Here is a 13,548-nt window from a genome sequence, read left to right on the forward strand (position 1 = left end):
GGGTTTCAGACGGAATATATACCATTGAGTTGTAGTATTACGAGTTGTGAGTCTAGCCTGACAATTAGTTGGCATATACCATGTGTGATGGCATCAGAGAGAAGTTCTATCAACGCGCTATATTCAGCGATGTTATTTGTTGATCGACCAATACATACCCCTCTGAAACTTACTAACTCGCCGCTTGGATCAAAAATAGCCCAGGCTGCGGAAGATAGGTTCCGCGAACTACGACTTGCTCCGTCGGCATATCCAACACATGACTCCAATAGGTTCGACATCTGCAATAAATGTAAAAAGTGGATTACTTGACCAAAATAAACACTTTAGTGAAAACAAAAACATAACAAAAGCATACAGGTTACCATTACGCATAGTAACGCTTGAGGTACAACCCATTACGAGGTTGCGCCAGTGGAATTCTGTCATAATCCATTAACTTGTAGGCTCCTTTTGCTAACACTCGTTTAACAATATAGGGGCCCATCCATAAAGACTTAAATTTACCTGCTCCCAATTTATCGGATTCTTGGTCGTAAAGCAAGACCAAGTCACCTTCTGAGAAGATACGGGGTTTGACATTTTTGTCGAACTGCGCCTTGACTCGTTTCTTATGGGCTTCGTTAGCCAAAGTGGCATCACGACGGGTTTCATCCAATTGGATTAATTCCAAGAAACGAGCTTCTTCTTCTGAAGTTCCGAGGAGGAGATCAATTGCGAGTTTGAGAGACGAGATTTCACACTGGATTGGTAAGACTGCTTCCAGGCCATATACCAGTTGGAAAGGTGTAAACCCGGTTGCATTCCTTATCGTTGTTCGGTAAGCCCACAAAGCTGAGTACAGGATTAGGTGCCATATTCTTTTGTGAACTCCAATCATCCTTTGCAGCATGCGCTTTAGGACCTTTTTGATTGCTTCAACTTCTTCGTTGGCTTGCGGATAATATGGAGTAGAGCTGTCGTGAGACAACCCTAGTTTGGAAGCTAATTCGACCATCATGTGATTGCGAAAATGCGATCCATGATCTGTGACTATAGCCTGTGGTACGCCGAATCTGGCGACTACATGATTGAAAAAGAAGAGGGCAGCTGTTTCACCAGTATTATCTAATGTAGGCATCGCCTCGACCCATTTGGTAAAATAGTCAACTGTGACTATGATATACCCATGCCCCCCCGGTCGAGGTGGGGTTACATGTCATGAAATCGATGCCCCATTTGGCGAATGGCCCAACAGCCACTATTGGCTGCAGAGGTGCGGGTGGTCTTCTGGTTTTGCTATCGAAAATTTGACAAGCATGGCAACTTCTGACTGCGGTTATGCAATCTTTGAACATTGTTGGCCAGAAGTATCCTGCTCGTAAGATTTTTTGCGCTGTAGCATATCCAGATTGATGCCCCCCACACGCGCCTGAATGAAAATCATTCAGGACTTTTTCGGCCTCCTCATGGGTGAGGCACCTTCTCAGAACTGTATCGATACCACGACGGTAAAGTGTATCACCGACGATCATGTAGTCTTTTGCTTGGTATCGAATACGTTTTTGTTCGGAGTGGGAGGTGTTTGGCCTGTATTTTTGGGTTTGGAGATAAATGATTATATCCCCATACCACTCATTGCTTGCAGATATCAGAAACAAATTTTCGTCCACGATTGTTTCTTCGGATGTGTCATCGTTGGACGACGATGGGAGATCGCACAATAATTCTGCGAAAACTAGAGCTTTCTTTGACTTGGATTTTACAAATTCCAGATCAAACTCTTGTAGGATTGCTATCCATTTTGAATATTTGCCCCCCAGCAACTGTCGCAACAATATATAAGTCATGGGGTTGCAATCTGATAGAATGGTAGTTTTCCGAAAGAGGACATAGTGTCGAAATCCATGTATCGCTTGAACAACTGCAAGTGCTAGCTTTTCAACGTAAGAATATTTTCTTTTTGTATCATTTAACTTTTTACTTAAATAATATATAGGATGTTCAATTCCATCGACTTCTTGAACTAAAACCATTGCGATGGTCGTATCCGCTGCAGCCAGATACAAGTTAAAATCTTTTTGATAATCAGGAGCGTACATTAATGATGCTTTCATTAGTGATTCTTTTAAAGCATCAAAGGAAGCTTGCGCAACCTGATCCCAGACAAAGGGCACTTCCTTCTTCAAAAGACGTGTATAACCTTTAGCAAGTTCGGCGTAATTTGGAATGAACCTCCTGAGAAAGTTTGCTTTCCCTTGGAGTTTCTGAATTTGAAGAAAATTTGAAGGTGGAGGCAAATTTATGATTTCCTAGACCTTACATGGGTCAAGACGAATCCCGTGCTTTGAGACTACAAAGCCAAGTCAACGATCAGAATTGACGCAAAATACACATTTGTGTGGATTGAGTCGTATCTTGTAGTGTCGGCAACGTAGAAATATCGCTCTTAAATGCTGCGGATGATCAGTCCGCTTTTGCGAATGAGCCGGAAGGTCGTCGAGGTATGGTTGAACGATGTTTTTGATGTCATGGAAGGCATAATTCATTGCCCTCTGAAACGTCGCCCCTGCATTCTTTAAACCAAAGGGTAATTTTCGATATGCGAATGTGCCCCACGGACAAATAAATGCAGTCTTTGACTGGTCCTGTGGGCGGATATTTATTTGATTATACCCGGATAATCCATCCATGAATGAAAAGATTTCACATCCGGCGCATTCATCAATTATCTGGTTAATGAAGGGTGTAGGGTAGTTGTCTTTTGGACAAGCTTAATTTACATCCCTATAATCGACGCACACTCTAATTGTTCCTTGTTTTTTCATAACAGGGACAATATTCGATACCCAATCGGTTAGAGGAATCGGGTAGATGAAACCAGCATGGAGAAGTTTTTCAACTTCTACCTTAATGGCAACGACTTTCTTGGGGTGCACCTGCCGTAGCCGTTGTTGTACTGGTTTGACATCTGGATACATCTTAATTTCGTGTTCAACTATACTCGAGTCAATGTCTGGCATTTCACTATATGAACAAGCAAAGACATCTCTGAATTCGCGAAAAAGAGCGTTATATATTTCCAGTTCTGAAGGAGAACAACATTTGCCAACATAAATATTCTCTACAACATCTGTTTTGGTTGAGATATTTATGGCAATAGTCTCTTCAATGTTGGACAAATTTCACTCGGAATCCACCGTGTTTACAGTATTTGATAGGCAATCAAAGACTGAAGGGTGATAAAGGTCATCTTGAGTTTCTTCTCCACAATCCGGAAGAAGGGAACGATGGTGGGAATCATTCCATGGTGCTCCTTCAATTACCATTGATTGGACAATTCCTTCGTCGGTGACATGCACTTGCGACCAAGGATCTGAAGGGGTACCATATTCTTTAGACCTATCTATCCAAACGCTCGATGAGCGTTGATTTGGGTTTGCCTCCCATGCTAGGAACATTGATTGCTACAATATTTCCGTTGGGCTTGGGGGAAAAACCATTGCATGATCCATGTCGATATCGTTTTTTGAGATCTTTTTAGAAGATATCATGTTGCAGGTTCCTATCGATGCTACTTCCGCCAGGTTGATTGGAGGTGGAAGGGTGAAAGTTCCCATTAGTATAGGATCTTTTAATAGGCCTACTCCGATATTTTGAAGCGAATGGGGGCTTCCATGGATCATGGGAATGCTTCCTGTAACTTGAGAACCATTGGGGAGGAAGTTTTGTTGATCGACGATTGTAATCCCTCCTTGAAAGGGAAATGCAATCTTCCTAAAATAGGTCGACACAACAACTGCCATAGCATATATCCATGGCGTTCCTAGTAGGATGTTGTAATCAAGATTTCCATCGATTACTTCAACATCTATTTCTACCGTTTTCCCTCCTAGTTCAACTTTCAAGTTACTTAGAATACCATATGGGGTATATGTCCTTCCATCGAATGCTTTTAATGTCGTCGAAGATCGCGACAAGGTTGGAGATCCTAAAGTTTTCGAGCAACTCATCAACATAATGCATGTAGATGCCCCCTCATCAATAATTGTTCGATGAACAGTTTTGTTGAGGGCTTTCACTTGAACAAGGAAAGCTAGTTGAGCTGGTAATTGAGGATCGTATCCTTTATGGTCGAAGGATACAATATTGGAATCCTTTGAGTCTATCTCACCAATGGCTGATAATAAAGCCTGCCTTTGGGACGGGAAATTCTGTAGTACTTCAAGAGTCGACATAGCGGATGGCGATTGGGCCAAATCTTCCACTATATTATAATGTTGTGCCACTCTAGCGCGTGGATTAAATGTTGACTTGTGTACTACTCCCTTTGGCAGTTTTATCGTCAATTCGGGAATGGTAGGTGGTGCAACTTCTGTCGAAGTTGTTGTCGAACTATTAGGTTGATCTTTATCCTTGTTGTTCGACAGCTGTGGATTCCCATAATCTTTGTTCCTTGTCGATATCAAAGCATCATTTTTCTGTTTTGAAACCGATAACATTAGCACTTGAGACGGGGAAGCATTTCCACTTTCAACCAGATTTGTTCCTGGATTGGGAAACGGATCAGTTAACACTGCGGAGGTTTTTGAATTCTTCAAGAATTTCTTAAGCTCAGCTCTATGTGGACAATTTGCGGTCCAATGATCCTCATCGCATATGAAGCATGGAGTTTTTGGTTTCCTATCTCCAGGAGGGTTTGAAGAAGATTTTTTAGGTGATGATTCCTCCTGTTTCTTCTTCTTCCCTTTGCCTTTCTTCATGCTTCCTGATTGTTTGGTTTCTTTGCCTTTATCTGTCGATACGGAATTTACTTCCGAAGCAAGAAGTTCATCTTTTTCATTTTGACTTGAAATCTTACGGGCCTTTTTGGATGTAGCCTTTGTCGATTTCATGTCTGTTGTGCCAATCATGCCATCACCGGCATGAGAGTCATTGTTCGATTTAGGAGGGGGAGGAATTGAGAATTCCGGTGTAGGGGCGTCAGGTATTTTATCTTAGAGCGTGCCAGACTGAGTGTAAATCAAGTCTAGATATAGCACACAAGCGATAACTTACTCTTCTGTTATGACTCCTCCCTTTGAAACATCTTTCGTGATGGAAGGCAGTAATGACTTGATAAACCATTCAGCTAAGAGCTGATCGGGGACATACGTTTTTACCATTCTACGACGATGTCGCCACTCATGTATATGATCAAATATGTGAGTGGCCGTTGTCTGCTTGAAGTTGGTAAGAAGTTCTGTTCCCGTTTCGTACCTTATTGGTAACTGAAAATGGGTTAAAAAGGTTGTGGCTAAGGTACTGAAGTTGTCGAACGAAGCTCTAGGCAATTTGATGTACCATTTTCCCACCGGACCCGTTAACATCCTTTGAAAGAGGCGAAGTATTATCGAATCATCATTTAGGGAGTTTGATGAACACCATAGTTGAAAGGTCATCACGTGATTCGATGGATCTTCACCCGGATTTCCATTAAATTTAGGAATATCTGATGGAAGTTTATGCGGAATCACTGGCCACCAAGGGGCGTAAGCGATTGGATCGTTTGTTAACCGGTTTAAATCAAGTAACTCCAAAGTTGCCACAAAGGGTAACTGTTGATTCAGGTTAGGTGAAGCATACCCAGGATAAGATGGGATTGCCTGAGCAGTTGGTCTTTGCATACCGGCATAATGCATTTGATGCTGGTATGTTTGGTAAGGTTGGTGGGCATGACCATTGTAAAATGGTTGATTTTGACCGTTTTGAATGTACAACTGTCCACTATTAGCAAATATTTGTTGCTTAGAACCTTGGTATACTTGTTGGAATTACGGTTGTTGGTATTGCACCAGCCATGGTTGTGAAGCCATGTGCTGTTTCCCGATACTAACAGTTTGACCAAGGTGAGGGGTAATTGTACCCGTCTGAACCTTTGTCGTTCCACCAGTCGGCGATTGTGGTTGAGTCGCAGGGTTAAGGGGCTGTTGCATTACAACCTGAGAAACCTGAGGTTGGCATACAACAGGCAGTGCTTGAACTTGCGACACCGTCACAATAGCTGGCGTAGTTGGGATATTTGACAAAGGTAAGCATTGTTGCATCGAGTATACAACTCTTGGTTGTTGAGGTAGTATAGGTACCCAACCGCTTGAGGTAATTCCAGTATATCCTGAATGTGGTTGTGAACTCCCGTATGGATATCCTCCCGGAGGGGATAGTGAAAGGGTATACTGCCCCCCATACGGTGGTAATCCAGAACTCAAGGGAATTGTTTGCCCTTGGGGGACGGACTGCCCAAATTGACCTCCAAATGGATCAATGTTGAGACTCAACATAAGAGTTTCTGGATATTATTCCGGATGAACAAACAGGAACAGACCATACTGTCGAAATAGCCCCTGAGTGGACTCCTTCTAGCGGTTGAGAGCTAGTCGGGACAGATGGTATATCGACGAACATTGTCGGAGTGGTAGCAGGGAGTTCTGCCGTCGCTGTGTCAGACTACACAGTCCTAGATGTTGATGGTTGTTCAAACATTTGTAGACTTCTATCCAAAAGATTACCTAGCGATTCTATAAGAGCTTCCGCTGGTGGTAGACTAACTTCTGATGAAGAAGGATATAGAGTGACCCCGACTCCAAATTGCGTTGGAGTACTTGTTGGAGGATCTTCTACAATTTATTCTATGGAAATCAGACCAGGTGGAAGGGGAAGACCGTCAGGTCCGTAGAATATTTCTGGTGCCGAAGAAGGTGTGAAATCGGCAGCGACAGCTGTTTGAAGAGAAAGACTCTCCGAACCGGTTGTAGATGGAACTGGTTCGGTAACACAAGTGTTTACATTCAGACTAGGATCAGTATCACTGTCCTTCTGTGGCTGCTGAACTTCTTCTGTAGAGGTAGGGATTCCAGAAATGTTTGGAGTAACCGGAGTCTCTGATGTCATTGGAACACTTGTTCTAACTTTAATAGGAGATTTGGAACTAGTTAAACGAGTTCGCTTTGTCCGTACTGGCTTCGATTCCGGAGACAAAGACAGTTGAATCGTAAGCCTCCGCGAACGACAGGGTTTCAACTAAAATAAAGGGGAAGTATGTTTCCGAATTAAACGAATTTTAGACGCTTTGACACAACTTGTTTTTTCAATTTTTAAGAGTCGAGAAAAAAAAATATGACTCTAGTCTCCTTCGATTTTTAATGAGCCTGAAGTGACAAGTGCTTAGATGGACCTTTTCCGTTAAGGAGTCTGAAAAGGAACTAAAGGGACTGCTCTGGAAGTCTAGGTAGAGGGAGTACCAAACCAATCACAAAACTGCAAAATACTTTTTAGGGTATGGCAGTCAATCTTCCCGAATGCTGTGTTCAGTGCATTGCGATTGATAGGGTGGCAGACACGGCTTCCTATGGATAAAGGATTAAGCCTATTGGGGTCTCCAAAAATATACTGGACGGTACGTGGGAGCACAAGTCCGTACTGGCACTTATCGTCTCAAAGTGGAGGAATCACCCAACCATCAGTGAGAACAATAGTTACCAGGCTTTATGACGCCGGAATATGTCTCTAGCCTAGACTTCTAAATGTTGTGCGTTAAGTTCCAAAGTGTTGTTACATTCCTTGAATTTATTTTAAGTTGATCTTGTTTATGGAGTTTGCCTTTCAGGTTCACCACGAGATGTAGATGTAATTCCTAAAATGCAATCTAAGATGATAAACAAACTTTTTATCTCTTTTATGCAATGAAAATCCTAGCTACTAGGGAAAAGAAAGACATAATCTTTTCACAAAGAGCAAAGAGCACACTCTAAATGCACTTTCCTAAATCAAGCCAATCAGACTGTATATATGCAAATGCACATGCATGTATTTGTTTTCGACTTTCTTAGTATATGGATGCTAAAAATAAAGTTGATGCACAAATCTGAATTTCTTTTCAAGCGACAAATATCAACAAGCTTCTTTTCAAAATCAAAAAATGGAGACGATTACAACACCTTACGATTTTGAACTGAATACTTGTTCTTGACACTAGAAAATTACAAATTCAGACCCAAAAGCAATAGTAACAGGATAATCGACCATCAACAGCAATCAAACTATTTCCTACGATCGAAATTGACACTTGCGACAGATTCAAATCAAAGGATGACAGTACGACTATGCTACTTTTGAAAAGGAGAACTGTAAATGACTCAACAAACAAACAAAAAAATCTACAGTTATTTTGCACAAAGGAAGAGGAATAACAACAAGGAAAAGGGGTTTCAAACAGACATATACTGATCACAGGCAGCAAGATTCAGGAATAGAACTGGAAAGAATGAATCACAGAAGCCACAGCTACACAGAGCTAGTCTGATCAGCGCACCTGTAACACAGAGAATCTGAAATGCAACGCAGGTTGTCCACTCGGGAAGTGTGCTGAAATTCAAAATCTCTAAACAGTACCTGCACTGGGCCAGAAACGAGACTTTGTTCGGGTTCCGGGTCACAGTTTGCAGTTCAGTTCTTGGGTTTTGGCCGAGTAAAAAGCAATTAGTAATGCAACAATCAGGGGTAGATCTAAGGAGGATCTAAGAGCTATCACAAGGGCAATTAGATAGTTTGTGAATCAGTTGTTTAAATCATAAACAAATCCGGTAGATGGATTGAAGTACCAGTTATCTACTTTGCATTTGTTATGGAAAATGCAGTTCGAATGCTACTTGTAAGTTTATGAAACAAACAACAAAGAATGATAAACAAACAAACTAATTAGTTCCCCAGTGGAGTCGCCATTTTGTTACAGGGAAAAGTGTCTATTTAGAACTGCTCTATCCCACTAAGGTGTGACAGCTACCTTAGAAACAAATAGAGAAAAACTACTTTTGTTTTTCCTTTATGAATTATAGATAGAGAGGAACAGGAAGACTAACCTCTATCTTGCGCTAATCCTTCGATTCGATCCCTCTCTTCTTTGATCGTCCTCAGCTATCTGCTCCCTTGCACGCCCAGCTTCACAAAGTACCTGTAAGATCACAGAAGCATATCAATATACAAAGACATGGATCTATAATCATAAACAATCTAGGATCAGATGTAAATTGACCATACAAATGTAACAAGCATCAATGATACAAAAGCATGGAGGAAAACTCAAATAGCTTTTATTGATAAACAAGAAAAGATCCAGGAGGAGTTACAACCAGTTGTTCTGACCCAACATCAACCTCCCAGCAAAGAAGCCCCTCTTCACCTCAAACAAAGCTTAGATCACCCAACAATCTGATGTTTGTCTCTAGAAACCAACAACAATTCCTTACAATATGCAAAATTCCAGCCTCTGGATCTCTGGGATGAGGGATCCATATATAGATATCTGTAAGGGGGATGAGTCAGCTTGTGATTTGATTAGTGTCTTCTCTCTGACAGTTCTTGCTTCCACTTGGAGACTGAGGGCCTCTTACTCATCCTTGGTCGAATTCAGTGAGGCAAGTGTCACAGGAGAAGATTCTGGAAGCTTCCATTGCCTCTCCACCTCGTGGAATGACACTGCCATTTGTCATTTCTCGCCCATCGCACCCAACAGAAGGGACTTTTGAAATGCAACGCACCCTCACAGTTTATTTAGGTGAGATGCAACGCACTTAGCCAGTGGAGCAGCTGCAATGATCTTGTTTTGACCAATTCTGAGTAGTTTCTCATGGAGAACTTCTGGAGAAGCTGTAATCTGTTGACCTTGTTCCTTTAGGGGTTAGAAAAACACTTTTAGGGACTTAGGAGCCCTTGGTTTATGAACATTTCATGCTTGGGGTTGTAGGGCACAAAAATGTCTATAACACCAACTCTAAGAAATCTGACTCTCTTTTGTTTTCCATAAATGCAATTATCACAGAAGTCCAAATTAACATTCTTCAAACCCGATAACAAATTACTTGAGTGAAAAATCTTCATCCCCTTCTCACTCATGTGTCCGAGCCTATGATGCCATAATGCTGCATCTGCTCCTTTGGAAGTTAAATCATTAACAGAGTTAGAAATACCATTGCATAAATACAATGTACCAACCTTTTCACCTTTTGCTATTACCAGGGCTTCTTTGGTGACCTTCCAAGATTTACCTGTGAAAGTTGTCACACAACCTTCATCGCCTAACTACCCTGTTGAAATCATATTTTTCTTTAGATCTGGAACATGCCTTACCTCCTTTAGTATCCATTGGTTTCCATTTTGCTGTTTTACAAGAACCTTACCCATTCCAACAATTTTACAGGGTTTATCATCACCCAAATGGACTTGTCCAAAATCTCCTTGAACATAGTCATGAAAGTATTTCTTATTAGGTGTGGCATGGAATGAGGCCCCTAAATCTACCACCCAGGAATCAGTAATATTTTCAAAAGAAAGAATCAAAGCATCTTGTAACACCTCACCTGTCACATTTGCTTCATGATTATCTTCTTGTTGTGCATCTCCTTCTTTTCCCTTCAGAGATCTACAATATTTCTTTAGGTGTCCTTTCTTTCCACATTTCTAGCAGACTATCCCCGATCTGGACTTGGATCTGCCTTTCCTTGATTTACTGCGATATCTTGAGCTCTTTCCTCTTTCCATTTTTCTTCCCCTAGATTCTACACTCAAAGCATTACCCGATGTCTCACCGGAGCTTTTTCGTCGCATTTCCTCGCTAAGGATAGCACCGACAACATCATCAAACTTTAAAGTACTAGATCTAGAAACAGAGTTACTAATGGCCATTACTAAACCATTCCAACTTTTTGGCAATGAGCACAAGAATAACAAAGCTCTAACTTCATCATCAAAGTTTACCCCTACAAAAATTAACTGACTTGTAACAGTATTAAAATCATTTAAATGGTCTGCAACAGATCCACCTTCCGACATCTTCATATTAAATAAACGCTTCATAAGAAATACTTTATTTGAGGCCAAGGGTTTTTCATATAGTTTTGCCAACGCCTTAATCAAACCCTCCGTCGTTGTTTCCTTCGAAATGTTGAAGGCGACCGACGCTGTGAGGCACAACCATACTGTTCCGAGGGCCTTTCTATCGAGAAGGTTCCACTCTTCATCTGTCATACTCGTTGGCATCTTTGTTTTTCTGCCCAATGGTAGGTACAGATCTTTTTGATACAAATAATCTTCCATCTGCATCTTCCACAGCGAGAAGTTTTGGCTGTTAAATTTCTTGACCCTAAACTTACCATATTCCACCATTGCTCCCACTCGAACCAAGAATCCTTCTCTCTTGCGAGTTTGTCAGCCAAAAAAAAAAACCTTCGGCTCTGATACCAGTTGTTAGAAAATTATATATTACGGAGCAATGGAACACATAAAATATTGCAAAAATATAGACACAAAAAAACACATAAAACACGAGAGACACAGATATACGTGGTTCACCCAGTTTGGGATATGTCCATGGAGAAACAACTAGTCCTTCCTTTTATATTATCTAGCAAACTGAAGAGATACAACCTACATCAGATCCGCTATAACACCCTCTTCGCGCTCAATCTCCTCTGTCTTTCTCACTTAGAATACAGATCAACATAGATGCAATACAATTCCCTCATATATAGTGAGGGGTTGCCTTCTAGGGAAAAAAAACCCTAAATTAAACATAACTTCTACCGTCAGATCTCAGCCTAATGAACGGCCCAGATTGACTAGAAATTACAATAATTTTACAAGGCAATTTTACATCTATTCTTAGCTTCAGGGGCAACCCCCCGCCAGGGGGGGCCTCCGCAAAGGTCGCAGCTGCCCCCCTCGGACCCCCCCTGCAACGAATATTTTTCGGGTGGCAACGAACTGGGGTCCAATGTGGTGATACCTTTGAATACAGAAGATAATCAGGCTCCACACCCAACAATAAATAGGCTGCTAGAACTATTCTATCTGTAACCTAGATCTTTCTCTATTTGTAACTATTCTAACCTAGTTATGTTGTTATCTTGACTTCTAGGTCTTGCTTTGGGTCTTGTTCAAAAACTATAACCAGGTAACCTACGCCTACCTCTCTAGTAAAGGAAAGGCCAAGAAATTGACGTATCTCCCGCTAGTACTCCGAGGAAGGATATACTGCTATATTACATAAGTATTTCTTGATACAATATCATGAAAATGGTAGAGGAAGGATATCCAGTAGAAATCCAATTTGCATGCTATAAAGCCTGCTAAAGGCACTTATTCCCAACATGTTATAGGATTGTTACATAAAAAACAAAGAACTATTCCATATCTTATTACTCGTTTAAGGAAATAAAAAATAAGCGCTCCATCCCTAGTTGGAAGGTAAGGATCGCCTACCATTCCAGTCGTGGAACAAAGGAAAGAAATACCTATCTTGAAGGGCACAGATAGGTTAGGGTTTGATTTGTTTAAACCCTAGAAAATAAAGAGGCCAGGGAATTTACACTGTAGATATGGTTTCCCCTTTCTAAAATAAATGACTAAACCTCTGCAGAGCTTTACTCTTGCCTATAAGAATAACAGGGAAATCAACAAAGAATACTAACCTTGCCTCTTATCCATATTTCTTTTTCTGTTGAAACTCTATAAACTTGTGGATGTAAAAGTTTTGAAAGTTCCTCATTGTGTGCTGCAAAAGCACTAGAAACCCTGCTCTAGCTCTTGTATATGAAATCCCAACTCATCAAAAAATCAAATAGAAAAAAGACGCAGGAATGCATTTAAAAATAATTGGAGAAAATATTGACATAGCTACCAACTCACTTTGAAAGAATCATTTGTTGATCAAGTTGGCCCTTCAACAACAGTGCATATTCTCCTCAGCCACAAATTTCTCTCTCAATTAACATAAATCCACATACACATAACACAAACATTTTCACACACACAACACAACACATTGCAAGCATACAACAATACTATATATTACGTTCACCCATAAAACACTATATTTATGGAGCACTCCATAAGACACACAACTTCACATCAAAGTGCTACAGAGAGAAAGAAAGAGAAAACATAACCAAATTTTGCAGGGTCACCCCTCCTTCCGAAATTCTCTTGCTAGTAGGTATTTTCAAGAGGAAGGAAAATTTTGTATAGAAGGAGGATCCTCTGGTTACTCTCAAATGCATATTTTGGGAGATAAGTGGAAAATGGGGCTATGAGGTCAACGTATCCCTAAGGCCCCTAAAAAACCTAGATATAAGATTCCTACAAGATGTCTAGAAGAAATAGGAAACACATGAGAGATCATCCTTTTATATGTAGGTCTATAGGAATTTGGCCAATGGAGAAGGAATTGGAGCATTGGATACAGTACAATTGGCAAACAAAGGGAGAGGTGGATTAGAGGCTAGGACCAAATTTTTTCTTCACTGTCATATTTTCTAAACTTGAAGATAAAGCTAGGATCTTTGAAGGGGGTTCATACTTTCTTAACAATGTAGGTCTCTACATTAGGCACTAGGAAGCTTGTTTCAACTTGGATAAGGAGGACTACACAGAAGCGCCGATATTGGTAAGATTGTACTCTTTACCCCTAGATTTCTAGATACCGGAAATTATATAAGGTATAGGGAAAGCATAGTTGATCAGTGGTTGTCATTGATG

This window comes from Pinus tabuliformis, chromosome 9, assembly GCF_031772625.1.
Source record: "Pinus tabuliformis cultivar Carrire ecotype Pingquan chromosome 9, CPIR1, whole genome shotgun sequence".
In the NCBI taxonomy this organism is placed as follows: Eukaryota; Viridiplantae; Streptophyta; class Pinopsida; order Pinales; family Pinaceae; genus Pinus; species Pinus tabuliformis.